The 19,424-nt window shown below is 36.0% G+C and overlaps 1 protein-coding gene across 2 annotated transcripts in view; it reads right to left on the bottom strand.

The window, feature by feature from the left end:
* Positions 1-12,826, bottom strand: part of LOC117407102 (unconventional myosin-XVI-like) — a 158,660-nt gene extending 145,834 nt beyond the window's left edge. The window contains exon 1 of one of the 2 annotated variants that reach the window (XM_059029137.1): positions 12,447-12,826. The gene's annotated coding sequence lies outside the window, so the exon portion shown is untranslated. Of the gene's footprint in view, positions 1-5,030; positions 5,152-12,446 lie in introns of those variants that run through there. The other variant, XM_059029138.1, reaches the window with a different exon arrangement.
* Positions 12,827-19,424: the final 6,598 nt, after the last annotated feature.

Below are 19,424 nucleotides of genomic sequence, written 5' to 3'. Positions count from 1 at the left end.
AATACAAGCGTAAAACAACTTGAAGCACACTTTATTAGTGATTAGAAGTAATTTACAAATTCCTGTTGACATTGGCTGTTATGTGACACTATTGTCTAAGTCTCCTGCAGTATTTGATAAGGTAAAGTGTTCATAGTATCTGTTCTGTGATCCATACACAGTAACCATACCCTCAAGGCAAGCGATGAAGCTGAAAAAAGCTTTAGCATCATTAAGCTGTACTATTCCGACCCTTAAAAGCACTAGATAGTATTGATAACAGTGCAACCCCTTTTTAACATCTTCTACTGCAATGCAATATGAACCAGAATAAATATATAGCAGTAGAAATAGAAACAATGCATGTACTGCTCCCCTTGAGTGTTTTACATAAATATACCATAATGTAGAACAACAGTTTGGATCCATTAGACACCATAGCTCTAGGTTGTCAAACGTGTCACTGTGGGCTACGTGGTCAACCAAAAGTCAGCAATTCTTTGGAATGACGAATTAATAAAAATAATCTATTAACCATTTGGCAAAGCAACATAGTTTGCCAGTGTGTTGGCAGAACAGAACTGTATTTGTATGATTCCTGAGTCTTGCATTGTACTTTCACATTTCTAAAGTGGTATGTATTCAATCTGCTGCTTTGGCAGAAAAAAAAGAGGCATCAGTAATGTCACATGGGAGAATGTTATGGCATGAGCTGATGCATTTGTGATTAATTTAGCTCATTAACAAAGATTGCTATAAAGGCTGTAGTCCGACAAGGCTTCCTTGTATCTGGCAGTTCTCAGAAGGAAAGGAATACTATCTCACACACTAATGCACACACATACACTCTCACACACTCCCACTCTAGTAAACTATTAACTGCTATACTGTACAGGCAGTTGCACTTTTAAGACACAGCTATGTTTTCAAGAGTATACAAGATCTCCTGCTACAAAGTTGTCCTAACAGGCCCGGGAATAGAGTTGCTTCCCATTCAGATGATTTGCAGAATATTTAAAGTGGAGGAGCAGTAAAACTATTTCACATGCCATAAAATTCCACTCTGCCCCTGTTTTATGTTGTAAACAAACCCCTGTCACTTGGCAACCAGTAGTTGTATTACAAAAGAAATGTCGATTGCCATATTTAGATTTTCATTCTCTGGAGGGATAGAATATGAATTATACACCAGATAAACACATATACTATCCTTTAACAAGAGTACACAAATGATGTTTCAAAAAGTTAAAGCTGCTCAATTCATTTAAAAATGTGTCTTACTTTATTTTCGTAGTCTACTGTTCATTCACTATGTACTGTATGATTGTGATGTATTTGTTGTACAATGCTAGAACTTCTTAGATTATTGCCCGACAGAGATGACAAAAAATATAGACTCTAGGATATGGCTTCCTGAGCCTTTTCATGTTTGTGATTTCAAAACATGAACACTAGAACATTATTTACATTGCGTATGGGTGGAGTGCATTATTTATTGACAGGTTGAGTAGACACAAGACTACCAATGGTGTGCCACTGTAGAACATTTCTGACCATAACTGAATGGACTGCCATCAATTTAACATCACTGTTATTACTATGACATTAGTAATTAAATATACATTCCTATATCTGTGAACATGTTGTGATGAAACCGGAAGGTGGTGGTGTAGCTCCCCAGCCAATGCCAATTGGCTGCCAAATGAGGGGGAATTGTGTGGGCTCTTTTGGTTGTTTTAGGGGGTTTAGAGGGGCCGAGCATGGTTGGGAGGAATGATTAGTGAATTATAATGGACCGCCATCAGATGGGGGGTTGATGCATGGGGGTTTGATGCCGTGGGGACACAAGTGGGTGCTGTTTCTCTGTTTCATAACCGGAATTGCTCAGTCAGTTCTCTGGCATGGGGGAATTCCCCTGGAGCACCATGTGTAACGGTTGTCCTGGGTGGTTCTTTGTTGTGTTGAGCAGCTTTTAATAAAAAAAGACTGGAAAGGACTACTATGTTATTGCACCACAAACACAATATTTAAAATGGTGTTACTAAATATATATACAAGGTAAACAAAACTTAAGCTTCATTTCTATTTCCTTTTTCTCAAATAAATGTATCTGAACCCAATATGCTCCCAAAAGAATGTTCATTTCTGTTGTGTGGAAAGATTACATGACCCGGTCCATTTTGCGTGTCCAGAAATAGAAAATAATTATTAAGCCTGGAATGTAACAACTTTAGAAATAAACAATATTTATACAATATTTTTTTGATACATGTACAGTATGAATAAGTACTTTATTTATTGAAGTAAATGTAAATATCAACCTCCATTAAGTATTGGAACAAGTTATCCCAATACGTTTCTGCATTAAATTCACATTGCAAATCACAAGGCTGACTTTAGAGTTTCAGAGAAGAAATTGATATATTTGCACAAAAAGGTGTTATGACATTCAGCTGTTTTTCCAACCCAATGGCAGGGGGAAATATATATATATCATATCTATCTCATGGTATGAGTTGTTAGCCATGGCTTAAAGTATAAAAAAGAAAACCCATTTTCCACCAGCACATGGAATGTATTATACTGCAGCACAATATAGCCAACTTAATTGCCAATAGTTTCAATCACATTTTCTGCTTAGAGACCGATCCTCATGAACAAAAAAGGTTGTATGTTGTGATTCTGGACACTGAACAAACTAGAGACTTTTACTTTAGTAACGTACCATAAATCAAGCCATGAATCTGAGGTAGCTGTAACAATTAACATCTATACGCACACATGGGCTTCTCATAACACTCCCACCTCTTCACTGAAGCGTTGTTTTCACACCTGCACGTTAATGCCCTGCAGAAGCCAGTTGGTTATGCTTCCTCATTTTGTGGTGGTGGGGGTGACACAAAAGGTCTTCAGAAAGGTTAAAGTAACTGGGGAGTTCTGGCTGGCATTGGTAGATGCTTTTTTTTGTATAAAATATTTTATTGTTTTTAAAACTTTTTTGTAGAAGGAAAGTAAATTCCTTTGTTCATTATATGAAAATCATCACTATAATACATTTTTACAGTTTGTATTTGAGTGTACAGAACGTTGTTGTCTTCTTTATGTTGTGAAAGGCCTTATCTCACTGATTAAATCCATTAGGCACTCCCTTATTCCTGTTCATATAAATTAAAACAATCTGCCCCTGGGAGTTCTATGGTCTTGATAGTCTATACATTCTTTGATAGACGTGGTGGACAGGTCTGAGGTAAACCTACAGCAATTGCTTCAATCATAATACTGATTGAAGACATTTGACAACATGTTTGTCTAATTAACTTTGACATTTTATCATTACAAATGACTGATGAATTAACAGCTTACAGTAAATTGACATATAGTACAAATAAAACAAATGCACATCTGAACTACTGTAACATTTTTTGACTTTAGACAGTGTTGAAAAGATCTCACACACAGAAGCTGCATTATTCATTAAACTCTGTGCTGACCAACTTCAACAACTAGCAGCTTCATGTAATAATCAGAAACATCCATCTTTTTCTATCAAAGCAAGATTGTGAATGTACAGTAAGTGGTATTCACTAGAGACAATGAGAAAGGACATTACTTACAATGCTGATGATGCCATCGATCAAAATATCTGTGTCTGTTGACTTGCTGACTTTATAATAATGTTGTTTGTAGAGATCTATAGATAGTAATGACAAGTCAACTTGCTTACCAGTGTAGCCATATTTTATATAATATAGGTTTGTGATTTTAATATGTTCAAGTCAATTCTATAATATTATTAACTATGCCTACTGTATAAAAGTCAAAGTCTAAGATTATAATAAAAGTTAATCTAATGGCAGCACATTCACACTTTTAATTGTTATTGATTAGGTTTTACAAATAAAAATGAATATATATATTATTATTATTATTTGTTTATTTGGCAGACGCCTTTATCCAAGGCGACTTACAGAGACTAGGGTGTGTGAACTTTGCATCAGCTGCAGAGTCACTTACAACTACGTCTCACCCGAAAGACCGAGCACAAGGAGGTTAAGTGACTTGCTCAGAGTCACACAATGAGTCAGTGGCTGAGGTGGGATTTGAACCGGGGACCTCCTGGTTACAAGCCCTTTTCTTTAACCACTGGACCACACAGCCTCATATGTTAAGTAAAACATTGGTCTAAATAGGAGTACTAGCACTGATGACAATATATGATCAGGAATGCTTTAGTAGTGCCCATACAGGTTAAACATCTGTGTTATGTTTTTGAAGGCTGATGTTATATGACCAGTCAGTCAATCAAATTTGTATTCACTGTAAATTGCAACCAGCAATAAAAAAAAAAATCTAATAAAATATGATTGTGTTTTATTACTGCTTGAAATCGAGAGTGCGTCTCTCACAGTTTAACTTGTATTCAGTGTTCATTCTACATTTTAATACAAAATGAATACAATCTGCGTTTTTCTTGCCTGAATTGTGTTCCATTTACACTTGTTTTCCTTGTCATTTCATTTTCTCACAACTACTGAACTACTCAATGAAACGTATCTTGAAATAATGAAAAATTCGGTATGACATTGGCAACTTTTTATGGACAGCCAATAGTGACAAACTTAATGCAGCATGCATATAGCGTTATCGCGATGTCACGATATGGAAATTATTATCGATATCGATAGCATATCAAAATATTGTTATTGGTGCCCATCACTAAAAAAGTGATAAACAGTGTCACGGGGGCAATATGTATAGAGAGAGAGAGAGAGTGAGAGTGTGCTATACTAAACTTTGCACAAAACACTTGTTCCCCTCAACACAGGTCTCTCCCCAGGTGCTAGGATGCAAAATGGTTGAAATTATTTTTTAGAAGTATCGGAAAGGTTTGAATTTATTAAATTTTTTGTTGTCACGTTAATTACTTCAGCAGGAGGCGTGCCGGCTGCCGAGACACTTGGGCTTGATTGGGAGGGAAAGAAACTTTGATAATGCCAGCAGGAACGGAAACATTTTAAATAAAAAAAAAATATATAGAAATTTACACTTACAGGGCAGGTGTCCTTTTTTCCTTTTACTTGATGAAGATATGTTGTATATGAACCAGTAGAAGTAACTATCTCTGCACAGGTGAAGCAGGAAAGTACAGCTGGTGTTTTCTCTTTGTGAGGAAGCCTGCCGAGAACGTTCTGAAGGTTTAGGAGACAGTACCATTTTATAAGCATTGTGTATCCTTTAGGTATAATTGTTACACTAGTTGTTGGAGAATTTGCTTTAGAAACAGGTAATGTAAACCAACGGGGAGCGTCTGTAGCTGAAGTTCTAAACCTTTTTAACCTTTATGTCACATTTACACCAATAATGTTAGGATAATATGAATCATCACCTATCACCTTTGACATTTAACACCAGTCCCTATTTAACACCAGTCCCCAGAATGAAATTTATAAACATTGTCTGTAACACTGTCAGTGGAACAGAACATAGAATGTATCTTAAAAGTAAATTAAAACAATACTTAATAACTACTCTGCACCTTTTACATCCATCCATATATTTAACTGTCTAGAGAAACTTCACCAATAAATTGTAAAAGCTGACTGTTTTATTAAGTTACGTTATTTATTTATTTATTTAACATTTACATGATCAATGATAAGAACAAGCAACTTACAGATTTGTACATGCAACAATTTATATAAATTATTATCAAGTATCAAGTTAAGATAAAATTACTGAATCAGAGGGATGCCTTTTTTACACAAATTGCTATATGCATAATGGTTTTAAACCTTTTGCATAGTCCAGCTAGAACATTTCAAGGCAGCTTTTACATACCACAGTCATTCAACTGAAACACATCTCATGCTTTGATTTTCAGTCAGTAAGAAAATACATGCATAAAATATTCCTGTGAAAGGAAAATGGAATTACAGGCTGTTCTTGCAATCCTTTTTAAATACAACATTGAAATTGGAAGTACAATCTAAAACCCCTACCAGAAATCCTATCCTAGGTAAATTTGGCTCCCGTGTATTCCTCTGTGCCACTGAATCAATTTCACACTTTACTCACCTCACCTCACTGTCTCCATTCATTCATTGGTTTGCTATTACCATGGTAACCAGGCAACATGGTGACATGTCAGCTAAGGCAACTCTGCCTGCCTCCAAATGCAGGGTAACATAATTCCCTTGCCCAGCAAGCAGAAATGGAATTTTATAAAGGAATGCCTATATTCTGATTCCATTATAACACCATACAAGATGAAGAAATCTTTTTTATAAGATTTGTATGTACTGTATGTATATATTGGTTTTAGTACTTAGTCAAATAGCATTTGTGCTTCCCTTTAGCAGTATCTGATGCCTACCCTTAATATAGGGTGAACATACACATCTGACCTTATTTAGTGTTACTAAAGACTTGCAATGCAGATGTCTTCAGTATATCTATTTTCACGTCAACAAACTCAGTAATTATATCTACCTCATTGTTTGCTGTGTTTTATTTTCTGGTCAGTCTAGCGCTGCAGTCTTTAAGATGGCAGAGCTGTGGATGATGTTGTTGCTTTTTTTAAATTCTTTAAGTACATTAGTAAACAAGAGTGTTAGATATTACCTTATTAAAGCAATCCCCATAGGTGTCGTACCCCACAGACCCAAAGTCAAAAATCGACTGTACAGTACCTATTTCTAGCATTTTATTCCTATAGGGTATAGCAGGATTTGTAGTGTGGTTTATAGGTTAAATAATAATAATAATAATAATAATAATAATAATAATAATAATAATGTTTAGTAAATATACATCATTATATATATATATATTTTTTTTTTCCTTTTAAACATTTTTGATATTCTAAATGTAGTATTTATTTCAAAGTGAGAATATAGTCCCAGTGATGTTACTGTGTTAGTTAAAATGGCATCAATTATTATCATTATTATTATTATTATTATTATTATTATTATTATTATTATTATTATTATTATTATTATTATTATTATTATTATATTACGTATGCCCATTAGAAACCAAAGCAATTTTCACAGACCACCCCTAAGTTTTAAAACATTAAAGTTGCTGCTTCATCCTAAACACAACTCTATTTTTATATAAATGCTCTTTTTAACATTAATCCTCAGTGTCTCACAACCATGTTCAACACAAAAACAAACCTTGCTAACAGACTGGTGTTTGCATTCCCAAAGGTAATTGTAGGGAATCAGGGACACAAACGTACCCTCGTCTGAAATCAACTTGCAACCACATGCTACTGCTACTGTTTGGGGCAATTGGTCATGAACAAGATCTCAAGAGATGTTGATGATGGGATGATAAGGCTTATGAGGGAACATGTTTCTTTAATATTTAAAAGCTTTAAATCCAAGAATTTTACATATACATGTACTGTATTTAATTTATAATACAACATCAGTGACAGGGTTGCTAATTGTACCATTCAAAATGTTCTGTGTGTGGGGTAATGAAATCCACTGAATTATAATGATATAGGGCATTTACTGTACGGGTCTTAAACAAAACACCAGAGATGTATTTGTAACCATGCATGTAAAGGACACTACAGAAAGAATCAATGGAAAACCTTCACCTTTTTCCAAAAGCCTTTTATCGTACAACAACTGAGAATTTACTGCGATAAAAAAAAGCACAACAGTTAAACACACTCTCAGAAATGGTCTTTCAAGGTCAGGAATCCTACTGAGAGGCTTCTAACTTAAAAAAAAAAAATGTTTTATCTGCCTTGTTATGTACTGCATCCTTAGAATATTATGACATCTTTAGCTGTTTTTTTTGTTGTTGTTTTCCTTCTTTTTTTATCAGCGCTTTTCTATGCTGACAATTCATACCCTTTTCAGAAGAGGAATGTTTTCTGATGTTCCTGTGTTTCTTATGCTTTGAAAGGCTGTACTGTCTGCTACAGCACATTAAAAGAAGTATCACATTGACCTTCCACAATTATAAACCTCCAGACAGCACCTTCACGGTCAAAACTGACAAAGGAGAACTACAATACTGAGAAGTAGGCAGTGCAGCTCATAAAGAGCCTAATAGGTGCAACAAAGCTCTCATTAAACCATAAATAAAGGAGGCTGTTCCGCTGGAGGGTAACACATTGTACAGCACATTTAATTAAGAAGGTGTAATGCAGATATTACCCTGCTGTTAAACTGCTGGATTTTCTCTCTCTTCCTCTACCAGTGTCATCGTGAGGTTGATAGTATTGTGATAGCCTTGTTACTCCAAAAGACTTGTACTGGTAACAGAACAGTTCCTATAGAAACGTGGTCATTACCATCTTTATTTGACTCTGTTACGTTCATTCGATTTAATGTAATAGGGGGCAGTAAAGCTTATCAATTCTGATGGTCTGGTAAAACTTTTTTTTTTTTCAGGAAGTAATATAATAATCAACCTTGAAATGACATTGAATTGACAAAAGTACAAAAGATTTAAAATATTTTAGATTGTAGCTTACCTATTAATAACAACGGCGTACTTGCGCACACAGCTCAAGAGTACATTATAATATTCACTTAAATGTAATTTTCGCTTCCTGCCATCTGTTGTATTACCTCAATACACACTTCTAGCTACAATACCGTGGGCCGGTCACAGCACATTTCTGCCACTTGTGACTTTTTGTCACAGTCCAGGGCCTCTAATGTCTGTCTTTTCTTACATGCTCAAAGCTCAAAGGAAGGTGGCTACTGAATACTGAAGACAAGCAGCTGATTTTCAATGCCACAGATGCCTTGCACTCCAGGAAACCCCGGTACATATCTACCATGTCCTTTATCAGCTGTCTCTTACATCATCTGTATGACTGCAAACTAGCTACTGAAGATCCATACAAAGCCTCTTTTTTCATGTCTTCTACACACTGTACAATTTATTCACCTACTTCACTTTCATTATATGAACTCAAATTAATCCCCTCACCCCTCCTGCTGTAGCCCCCAATACACACATAAACACTGCCCTGCCAAAAAATAGATAATGTGGTGTTGCCTAGAAACATCAGTTAGATAAAGGCCTCTGAGACTGAGAATAGGAGATGGGCAGATCAAGAGAGATGTGTGAAGCCCCTGCAGGCATTCTTTGAATCAGTTCCTGAACCTTCCCCATATTGAAAGAAAGCATATTTTGGATATATTATTTTAATAAAATAGCATTATATAGGTAAGCCATTATGTATTGGTGGAGAAATGTTTTGTAGAAAAATCCAGACACTGAGGGTATTACCAGGCATTAAGGGCTGTTTGGGTGATCTAGGTGAATGGTCAAAAAAAAAAATGGTTAAGAGGATGAAAAAGAGACTCAATACAGCATAAAATATGAAGAAAAGACTAGAAATATTATAGAACACTGGAGTACACACGACTTGTGCTCCCTTACCCCTTAAAAATCAATCTTATTTTATATATAGTGCCTTTCACAAGATGCAGTAACAAGAAGAAAATCCATAATACTTTAAATACAGAGAAATGCATAATACGTGATATACAGTAAAATAAAAAAAACAAGTCCTTATTGCCCGGTAATGCCCTCTGCATCAGGACTCTTTGCTTAGGTATACCTCACAAATAAATTACATTATAATGTTGTGACTGGCTGCTGTATAGGTTGCCCTGTCTCTGGATGAAAAACAAGCGAAAAGAACAAAAAAAAAATAACAGTCACGAAGACCAACTAGAAAGAATAGTCTGAGTTATTGTTCACTGCAGGCAAACCTTTTTTTTCCTGTGTAATAAACCTAAATCAAAGCTTGCCTCCGATCTGCATTGCAAATCCCGTAGTGGCTGCAGCAGTTGTAAGCAGCTACCCTACAATCAGCTGTGCCAAATCTATTCCCAAGCGCCTGGCAGCAGCCACAAAGTGAACCGACTTCTAGAGCCAAAAAGATGTCGCATGATTCAAAACCCAATCTGAAAACCTGGAAGCATGCTTGTTTTCATCACTTCTCTTTTCACAGACCGTTGACATGGGTTACGTACTTGAACATTTTCATTATATTACCTTGCATAGATCTGTGACCTTGGTGACCTTTTGACGTAATACTTTTTATATATACAGTACCGGCACAAATTATGGCAACAACACATGATTTACAGCAAGACTGGGGATTATATTGCCCATTTGTCCTCACTCAGATCCCTTACTTACTAATTACCCTGGTATCCCAAAATAGAAAATCGTCTCCTCTTTAAAAATATGCAAGAGATTTTAATGAACAGTCTCCGACAAGTGCTGTGGTACCCTAAATATGATCCACTTATTACCACTGCGAAATGACTGGGCATGTTAATTTTACCTGCAAAAATAGGTTTCTGGCTCAGGACTGCCAAGGACAGCACTACATTGAATATTGTACTAGTCTTGGCAGTCATAACATTTTTGGGGTAAAATAGAGAGCAGATGCTCCACCCAGTCATTCAGCAATTATATTTAGTCTTACCGTATCTAGGATAAATATTTTCACATTAACACGTGGCAGCAGGAATACAAATCAGTTTTCAGCTTTTCATTCCAGCGCATTTCCATGTCACATATCTTTGAAATGGATAAGTAATTTGATAACGTTGGCTGTCAAACCATTGGTGTTGAAATGAATCTGTTGCTGCAGATAGCGTCCACAGATGAACAGGAAATACAGTATGCACAGTAAGGTTATGCACCATGTGAAAAAAACAGAACTGAAAAAAATATTAACATGTAGTTCTACTTTCAGTGCTTGTCCTGCTGCCAAATAAATATACATTTACCAGTCTACCATGGTTTGCCATGTTTTTAATGTCCAACCTCACTGGGCTTTACAATGCTTACCTATGCTTATCCATGCTTTTATCACACTTTGTTATGCTTTTACTATGGGAAACTTGAACAAGGGGCAGTACCACAAGATTAAAACATACTCCCTGAATACATTTGCATAAACTGCTGGTTGCCTAATAGGCTCCCACATTGCTAGTTGGGGGTATTGCTTGCAAACCTGTTCTTCTTAATTTATTTTTAGGCTGTCCTTATTAATTACACACAACAGGAAAAACTATTTGCCTGGTATTATGCCGTTCATTAGTTGTGACAGCCCATCAGTCATGCAATATTGCCTTCTGTGTTTACTTATCAGTTCTCCATTTGATATCAAGGCAGTTCAAACATAAACAAACCCAATGTTTTTAGGTTTTTTTTTAACTGTATTTCTTGTTATAATTGGTAGGGCTAGCCAGTTTTTTGACAGGTTGAAACCTCATATTATTATTTATTTCTTAGCAATTCTTACAATTGTTGCAAGATATCACGTTATTTTTACATACAATTACTTTTTATTTATTTATTTTTACACATTATTTTTACATACAATTACCCATTTATACAGTTGGGTTATTACTGGAGCAATCTAGGTAAAGTACCTTGCTCAAGGGTACAGCAGCAGTGTCCCCCACCTGGGATTGAACCCACAACCCTCCAGTCAGGAGTCCAGAGCCCTAACCACTACTCCACACTGGTGGCGGTACTGATACGATATAGATAAGTGTTTTGTTTTGTTAAACAATAACGTAAAGACAATTATAATTGATTTATTCAGTTTGTTTGCCAAATATAAAGTGTAATCTGAATCGTGTGATGGTGCAATCTGGTGAGTGGATTTTTGACTTTATTTAATGGTAAGCCTGTTCTGAATGTTTTGTATGCCAGAACTGTCATGCAGAACTGAGCCAGCAGATGGTCACGTTTGCTTTCTACGTTCAATGCTGCCGCAAACAATTCAAAGGGGAGTCATTAAAACTAGCCCTAAATCGGATTGATGTAATTAATACGTTAAAGGTCTCCTTCCTGGTACACAGTGGGGTAGTCAACTGATATCAAAGAACAGTTACTTTGTAGGCTTGAAAAGCACCATCTGTGAGCTTTCTACAGAAAGGTGAAAAGAGACATATCTAACAAGCTCCTTTGCTCATTAAATTGAGACAGCTTGGTCTCAGTCTTAACCTTAGCATCTTGTCAGAAAAATTCTTATTTGTTTAGTTTATTTTGATAGTTAAAAAAATGTGTTTCTGAGTTACAAATAGATGTAAACACACATGGACTGGCCTAAAAATACATACTGCCTCGTCCACACAATTAGTTCAGCCTTATTGTGATCCTAGATATACATACTGATATGCATAAACATCTAAATACACAAACCTCTACTATATTTGACTATAGCCAACACCTCCAGAGAGTAGAGCTTTAATGCAAATAAAGCTTCAGTTTTTATGCCGAGCCTGATGAATAAAAGAAAGACTCACAACACAATACACCTATCAAACTGTCATACATGTCAGCAAAGAACAAGCACAGTTTTACAAAGCACACATTTTAAATACTCTACATGAAAAAAAGAAGCCTAGTTAGGATAAATTTATTATTTTCACAAAATTCCTTGTCATACATACCAAATCAGAAGAGGTTGAAATATCCACTGAAGATTCAAAATATAAAAATCCCCACTGCTTATTCAATTCAACGGGCAATGATCCTCCAGAACTCACCCATCAGAATACTCACAAGGATCTGCCAAAGCAGACAGTAAGAATCTCTAATTACAGCTGCTTAGCAAAACCCACCAGCTGCACACACTGACACTCAAGTTCCTGCACAGGGAGTTAACTCTGACAGGAGGTGTTTGATTTCAGGTTATTAATAATATGCCTCTAATCTCTCTGACTTGCTCTAAGTGTACAGCCGCAAAAACACAGAATTGCTCCTTTTTCAAACTTCCTCCCTCTTTTCTGGGTTGCTTGGAAGTTCAGACTAAAGCAGCCTGGTCCTAATCAGCATGACAAAGGCAGCTGGTTGACCCAGCAGAGCTAATTCCAGCTCACAGAGCGTCAGACAAAGAGGTTACACTGGGAATCTAGCAATTGTCACTATGTAAAATGGAAGAGCATCTTCTTAAAGACATAGCACCCAGGAATTGCACTGTAATGTCTTTATGCACCAAAAAGGATCAGAGCCTTGGGTTTTTGTTGCTGTTTCTCGATTCATTTTTTCAGAAAGTAAATTCATCTTTTTTTTTATCATCTTTTTTTTTAAAAGTCTGCCTCTCGCAATCTGTCATGTTTTCTTTAAGGAGTTACTTTTAATATGCAAAAAGCAGTGAAGCTGTTTGTTGTATTTATTAATGCACTGGGATAGTTAAGTTGGAAGCAGTCTGGGATTTTCAAACAATGCCATGTTACATTCAGCTTTAAAAAATAAATTATTGCATGATGACCTAGACATTCTATCAGGAGTGTTGTTGTGCCAGAGCTTAATACAGCAATCCTGATAGGACTACATGACTTAATGGGGCTATTCTAAATGACACAAGAGTAACTCACAGTGCAACTGAGGTAAAGAGGAAAACTAGACGAAGTCATCAGAGTGAGCCTAGTGAGAAATGTTTTGCCAGAGGATACTGATATCACAACAAAACATTTGGAAATCATGTTGGCTTTTTTTCACATGAAATGAGCTCAGATTTTGAATCAATCAATATAATAAAAGAGCTGAAAGAGAGTCTGATACTGTAGTGTTATAATTTCCCCCTGGAACTTTCAATGAATGTAATTTTGTAACAGCCGTGATTGGTCTCTCCATTCAGACCATTGCTCTGCCCGCAGGAAAGGTTATTTAAGGCGCTCCAAAGGGGAACTTGATCTCTCTCCAGCAACTGGGAATAAGCCTGGTACACGGGTTTCCTTTGGCATTCTGCTCTGTATACTTACTGATGCTCTAATTCTGCCTGCCTGTTAATAAAGCTGTGTTAAGGGTTTAGTGAGCTGATTGTGTTGCCTGTCCATGTAATAAGTTCCAGCAATTTGAGGATTTTAGTTAGCATGGATATAGCGGATTCTTTAAGGCGTGTTTCCTAACCAATTGGTTAAGGAAAGCTGCTGTAGGGACATTATATTGGAGTTTTACTAAACTTGCCTCTGGCTCAAAAAAGTTGGAATTCATCTAGGGGGTTCTTATAAAAATGTAAAGATGCACAGTATTGGTTATACTATGCATTTACCATAATTTTACAGTACCATGGTGTGCCATGCTTTTTAATATGCTTTACCATAACTCTATGGGGTTTACTATGCTGCTTTATGACACTTTGCTATGTTTTTACTATGGGAAACTTTTTAAGGGGGAAAGCTAGACATTATCCATTTATTAACATCACAGATTTGCTATTCAGACCCCATGGCTGGTGTGACTTACATTTACACAAGTGAATGAAAGAAACCTTGGAACCAGCAAGTAGCAGTATATAAAAAAGGTGCCCAGCTTTACAGTACTTGTCATTAGAGCTTAAAGAACCTGCCAACAGAAAAGCTTATAGTGTGTTTTTTTCAGTTTACCTATTTTTTTTCCCCCTAAGCAGAGAAAATCCATTAGTGACATGACAACATTTGTTGTCAAAGGGTCTGTAGTGGATATTTAAGGTGTCACAAATATGATAATGAATTTTGTTGAACAAATATAATAGCTTAACCTTTTTCTCAATTCCATGGGTAGAGTTAAAATGCAGTCCCTCCATGTCAGTGTTAGTGAAAGAGTTAATCTGTGTTTATCCAGAATGTATACACAAGTCCTTTTTATCTCCACAGGACTTGTTAGCACTATTCACAAAGAATGAATAACATCAGGAATGACATCAGCTTCCGTCAACATGTAAGAGGTTGCCATGGCAGTGGTCAACGTTTCCAGAGCACAAACCAGTATCGTGATTGATATCTTACCCTGTTAAAAGAAAGTGGTTCCATAGAAATCATTACACCCACTTACTGAATAGCCAGTTGCACTGCAAGCCAGTTTTTTTTTCAATATGTTCTTTTTAACTTCAAAGCTTTGGCAATAATATTATTCCTTGGTCCCCACACAGTAGAATGACCCTATCTTTGGACCCGTTTTTTTTTTACTAACATAATCCTCTCACTGGACACATACTATACTGTACATCTGGCAAACACTAAAGTTATTGCTTATTGTGCCAAGTGAAGGTCCACAGTGAAATTAAATATTGCAATGCGTGCCAAGAAGGGTGGCTCACGTGATCACCCAGCTGGCTCTACACAGATTCTGTACCTGCATTGGGAAGAATGCAGCCCTCTTTACTCAGGGTAGTAAATAAAAGCTCCCCTACTCTGTCACCATAACAACCAAAAGGAATATCTATTAACTCCAGGAGTGAGAAAAAAAAAATATTGTTTCCATTGGAGACCTTAAAAGAAAAAGGGTAAAATCATGTTTAAAATATGTTTTAAAATATCTCAGAATGTGTGTGTGTGTGTGTGTGTGTGTGTGTGTGTGTGTGTGTGTGTGTGTGTGTGTGTGTATATATATATATATATATAGAGAGAGAGAGAGAGAGAGAGAGAGAGAGAGAGAGAGAGAGAGACTCCGATTTTATATAAAAAAGGATATCCTTAGCTGCAAAAAAATACCACTGTTATGCAGAGGTTTGCAACATTTTCCATTTATTTCTTAGCAGACGCCCTTATCCAGGGCCACTTACAACAGTTACAAGATATCACATTATACAGATATCACATTATTTTTTACATACAATTACCCATTTATACAGTTGTGTTTTTACTGGAGCAATCTAGGTAAAGTACCTTGCTCAAGGGTACAGCAGCAGTGTCCCCCACAAGGGATTGAACCCACAACGCTCCGGTCAGGAGTCCAGAGCCCTAACCACTACTCCACACTGGTGGCAATACTGATATGATATAGATAAGTGTTTTGTTTTGTTAAACAATAATGTAAAAACAATTATAATTGATTTATTCAGTTTGTTTGCCAAATATAAAGTGTAATCTGAATCGTGTGATGGTGCAATCTGGTGATTGGATTTTTGACTTTATTTAATGGTAAGCCTGTTCTGAATGTTTTGTATGCCAGAACTGTCATGCAGAACTGAGCCAGCAGATGGTCACGTTTGCTTTCTACGTTCAATGCTGCCGCAATCAATTCAAAGGGGAGTCATTAAAACTAGCCCTAAATCGGATTGATGTAATTAATTCGTAGCTTTGCCTACTCAGAGGTTCCTTGCTACAGATTTTTTGTCCATATAAAAAGCTACCAAAAAGATAACATGGTCAGCACTTTCTATTGTAGAACTGTGTAGGTAAATGAATTTCATGATCATGCAGCACCATTTCAGGCCATTGAAAATAAATATGATACAGTTATACTCAAAACTTATGGTAGATGTATTGCACAATTGAAAAATAATTGCTGTGCCTTTTTTATTTATTTATTTATTTTTTTATATATATATATTGTACATAAATATGTCAAGTCAGCAAGTTGTTTCTGCTGACTTCACAACTTGTAGTAGTTTGTTCAGGGCTGGAGAAGAGCTTGTATCTCACTTACATTGATGCACATCAATGCCTGCCTTCTATGCCTGGGGCGTTAAGTCAAGGGACTTTTCTTATCCTCTTCAGACCAATTTGAAGATTCTTGAAGAAGCAGTAGGATCTTAAATGCATGTTCACACTGAATTTGTCAGTTTCGCAAAGAAGAGGGTCAGAATCATATCCTCATCAGACTCAATGTAATAATTGTGCCTACATTTTCTTCCTTCAAGTCATGTGTACTGCACATATGTTCTTGTATTTCAGCCAGTATGCACCGCAGTCACATCATGCAGCCAAAATGCATTTCCTTTGCAGTTCTTTGTGATTTATGGATTATTTGACAGTGAAAACAGGCACGTTTACAAGAGAAATCTGTTCATTACAAAATCAAGCTATCGATAAAGTACATTTAGTCAAAGTTTATTAAAGCTAATTTTAATATTTTCCCACCATCCTCCTGCTCACTGGTAAATCCATCTCAGTTACATATATGTGGGCAGGAAGATGATGGGAAATGTACTTCTGAGAGGTCCATGCAGGTACATGGGAAGCCATCTTGAGCAGGGAATGCAATTTAAAAGTTTAAAAAAGCAGTCAAAATGTAAAAAAAAAAAAAAATTACACACACCTTACGTAAACAGTAACCCATGGGAACATATAACACAATAAAATAAAAAGGTCTTTATGTACCCTTCACATAGGTTATAAATGCTCAATGCATCAAGATGCTCAGCCCCTCTACGCTCCTTGTATACCTGACAGCAGTTCATCGCCATTTTGGGAAGTTCTGAGCAGGACCTAGAAAGATAAAATTAATTTACTTGAGCAATTAGCAAATCATGACCCCAATCTTGACATAACTCTTGATGGACCATTATGTATGACAAAATACATTTTGATAGCTTGATAACAAACAATAATATTCATAGTATAATACATTTAATATACTTCTTGCATTTACAATAATTCTACTGGTTTGTGATCTAGACAGATGTTTAATTTAACAGTGGCATATTATACCTACTTATGTCTTATGTGCTTCAAATTACTTAACAAGGAAATATGTACTGCTGTTTAAAAAAATATTCAAATTAATACATGTTTATGTTATTTGCATACATTTTTTGCTGCACTTTTCATTACAATTATCTGTATTGTTACACACCTACCTATATTGTGTCTGTGACATGTACACATCCATGCATTTCTATTAATTTAACTACTGTACAAGAAGTCTTTCATATGGGTTGATGGGTTAGTGTTAAACTGCCTTATTTATGCCTAGAGTGACGAATCCAAAAATCATTCTGTGTGGAGCAGCAGATAATCTCCACGAAATTCTAATTTGTAAGCACAGCACATTTGTTCTGCAGCCAAGTCCAGTGGATAGTGCTGACTAGGTGTGAGACAGTGTGGTATTACAGCTGTAACCCTTCTAGTGCCAAGCATAAATGTATAGTCTGTCTGAGATTCGTCATGTAGCGGCACAGCAATTTTTTTATGATCCAAATATTTTTTGATGTTTATGTCACACAAGTTGTATTCATGTAATTTAATCTGCAGTCATTCTTTCTTTCTTTCTTACTGAAAATGTACGCCAATCAGTTTACACCCATTTTTCAACCCATTTTGAAATGCCCATTTTGAATGTCATCTAACCAACCTCTGTTCCCACTGTCAAGCCAATCACCTCTTTTCAACCGCCAAACCAAAGCAACGATTGTTGACAAGCCACTAAAACCTGCAGCTAAGCCCTGGCTACACTCATCAGTAGAATGGCCTTGTCAATAGAACTGCTAAAGCACGATGGTGCAAACTATTCCCAGATGAGTTTCCACTGCAACCAAATGGAGTGCAAAGGTGACTTACATAGATATGGCCCCCCAAGTCAAAAACAGAGAACGGGATTTGAACTATGTTTGCATGGCTATCTCTGCACCATAGTTTTTAATTATTTTTCTTTTTACTAGTTCAGCCACTGGTCACTCATTTTCAAAGCACAATAACACACACTCATTTCCCTATTGATGCATTAGTTAAGAACAGTTGATGGCACTGTTAAACTGTACACATAGATGGTGGAAGAATAAATTGTTGTTGATTTTGCTTACAATAAAAACTGTTGTGTGTATTCTTAATTACATTGCTGGTCACTACAGAGATATAACAAGAACATTTTTATATCACCATCTTAATAATCTTAATAAATTGAAATTGTAACTCCTACAACAGTCATGACTGTAAAATAATAACTTGGCCTGGCCAATAATCCTATGTATTAGCTTGAGAAAAGAAAGAATTCAAGAGTAGAAAACAGCAAAGAACAAGGGAAGCATTAAAAAGGATGAATACTGCACCACCTGCAAGAAAGGAAACACACAGTACTGTAGATACTCCACTGAAAAACTACTATTATATCAGATCGAACAATAATGACACTTAACAACTCCTCCTATAATGAATGTTACAATGATCCAAAAAGGGCAGTATTTTAAAGATCAATAGCATGATGAAATAGCCAACACTTGCGAAATTATTAAGCTATCTGTGCTTTGAGTTGATCAAAGATCCTTTTTTTTAATACCACAAAAAGAGAAATCTTCACCAAGACTTATCTCAACTTAGTAGTAGCTTGAGATTGCAGTGTATCTACCAAAACACATCGCAAGCAAAAAATATTCAGACAGTTAATATCCATTGTCAAATTTCCCATCTTGACAATAAAACCAATGTAATAAATTCAAACACTATGTGTTGAAATAAAAGTCTGAGATGCCATGAAAAATGTTATTAACAATTCATTAAAATTGAATTTCAGCAGTGAAAAGAATAACTGAGAGAATTTCAATTCAAGTTCATATGTTGAAAGGGCTGTGATCTGCTTGTTATTTTTTTCTTTAGACTAGTGGGATTGGCACAGACAGTAGATACAAAGAAATCCGATTTTGTGTGATAGATCAGTCCTGGTGTGTGATTGATAACACTTTGCTCTTACTTTTAAAGGTTGACTTAAGTTGTACCAAGGGACGACAT

Source organism: Acipenser ruthenus, chromosome 8 (assembly GCF_902713425.1).
Source record: "Acipenser ruthenus chromosome 8, fAciRut3.2 maternal haplotype, whole genome shotgun sequence".
In the NCBI taxonomy this organism is placed as follows: Eukaryota; Metazoa; Chordata; class Actinopteri; order Acipenseriformes; family Acipenseridae; genus Acipenser; species Acipenser ruthenus.
Note: the sequence above shows the minus strand (reverse complement) of the source record. Positions and strands in the feature narration are given on the sequence as shown.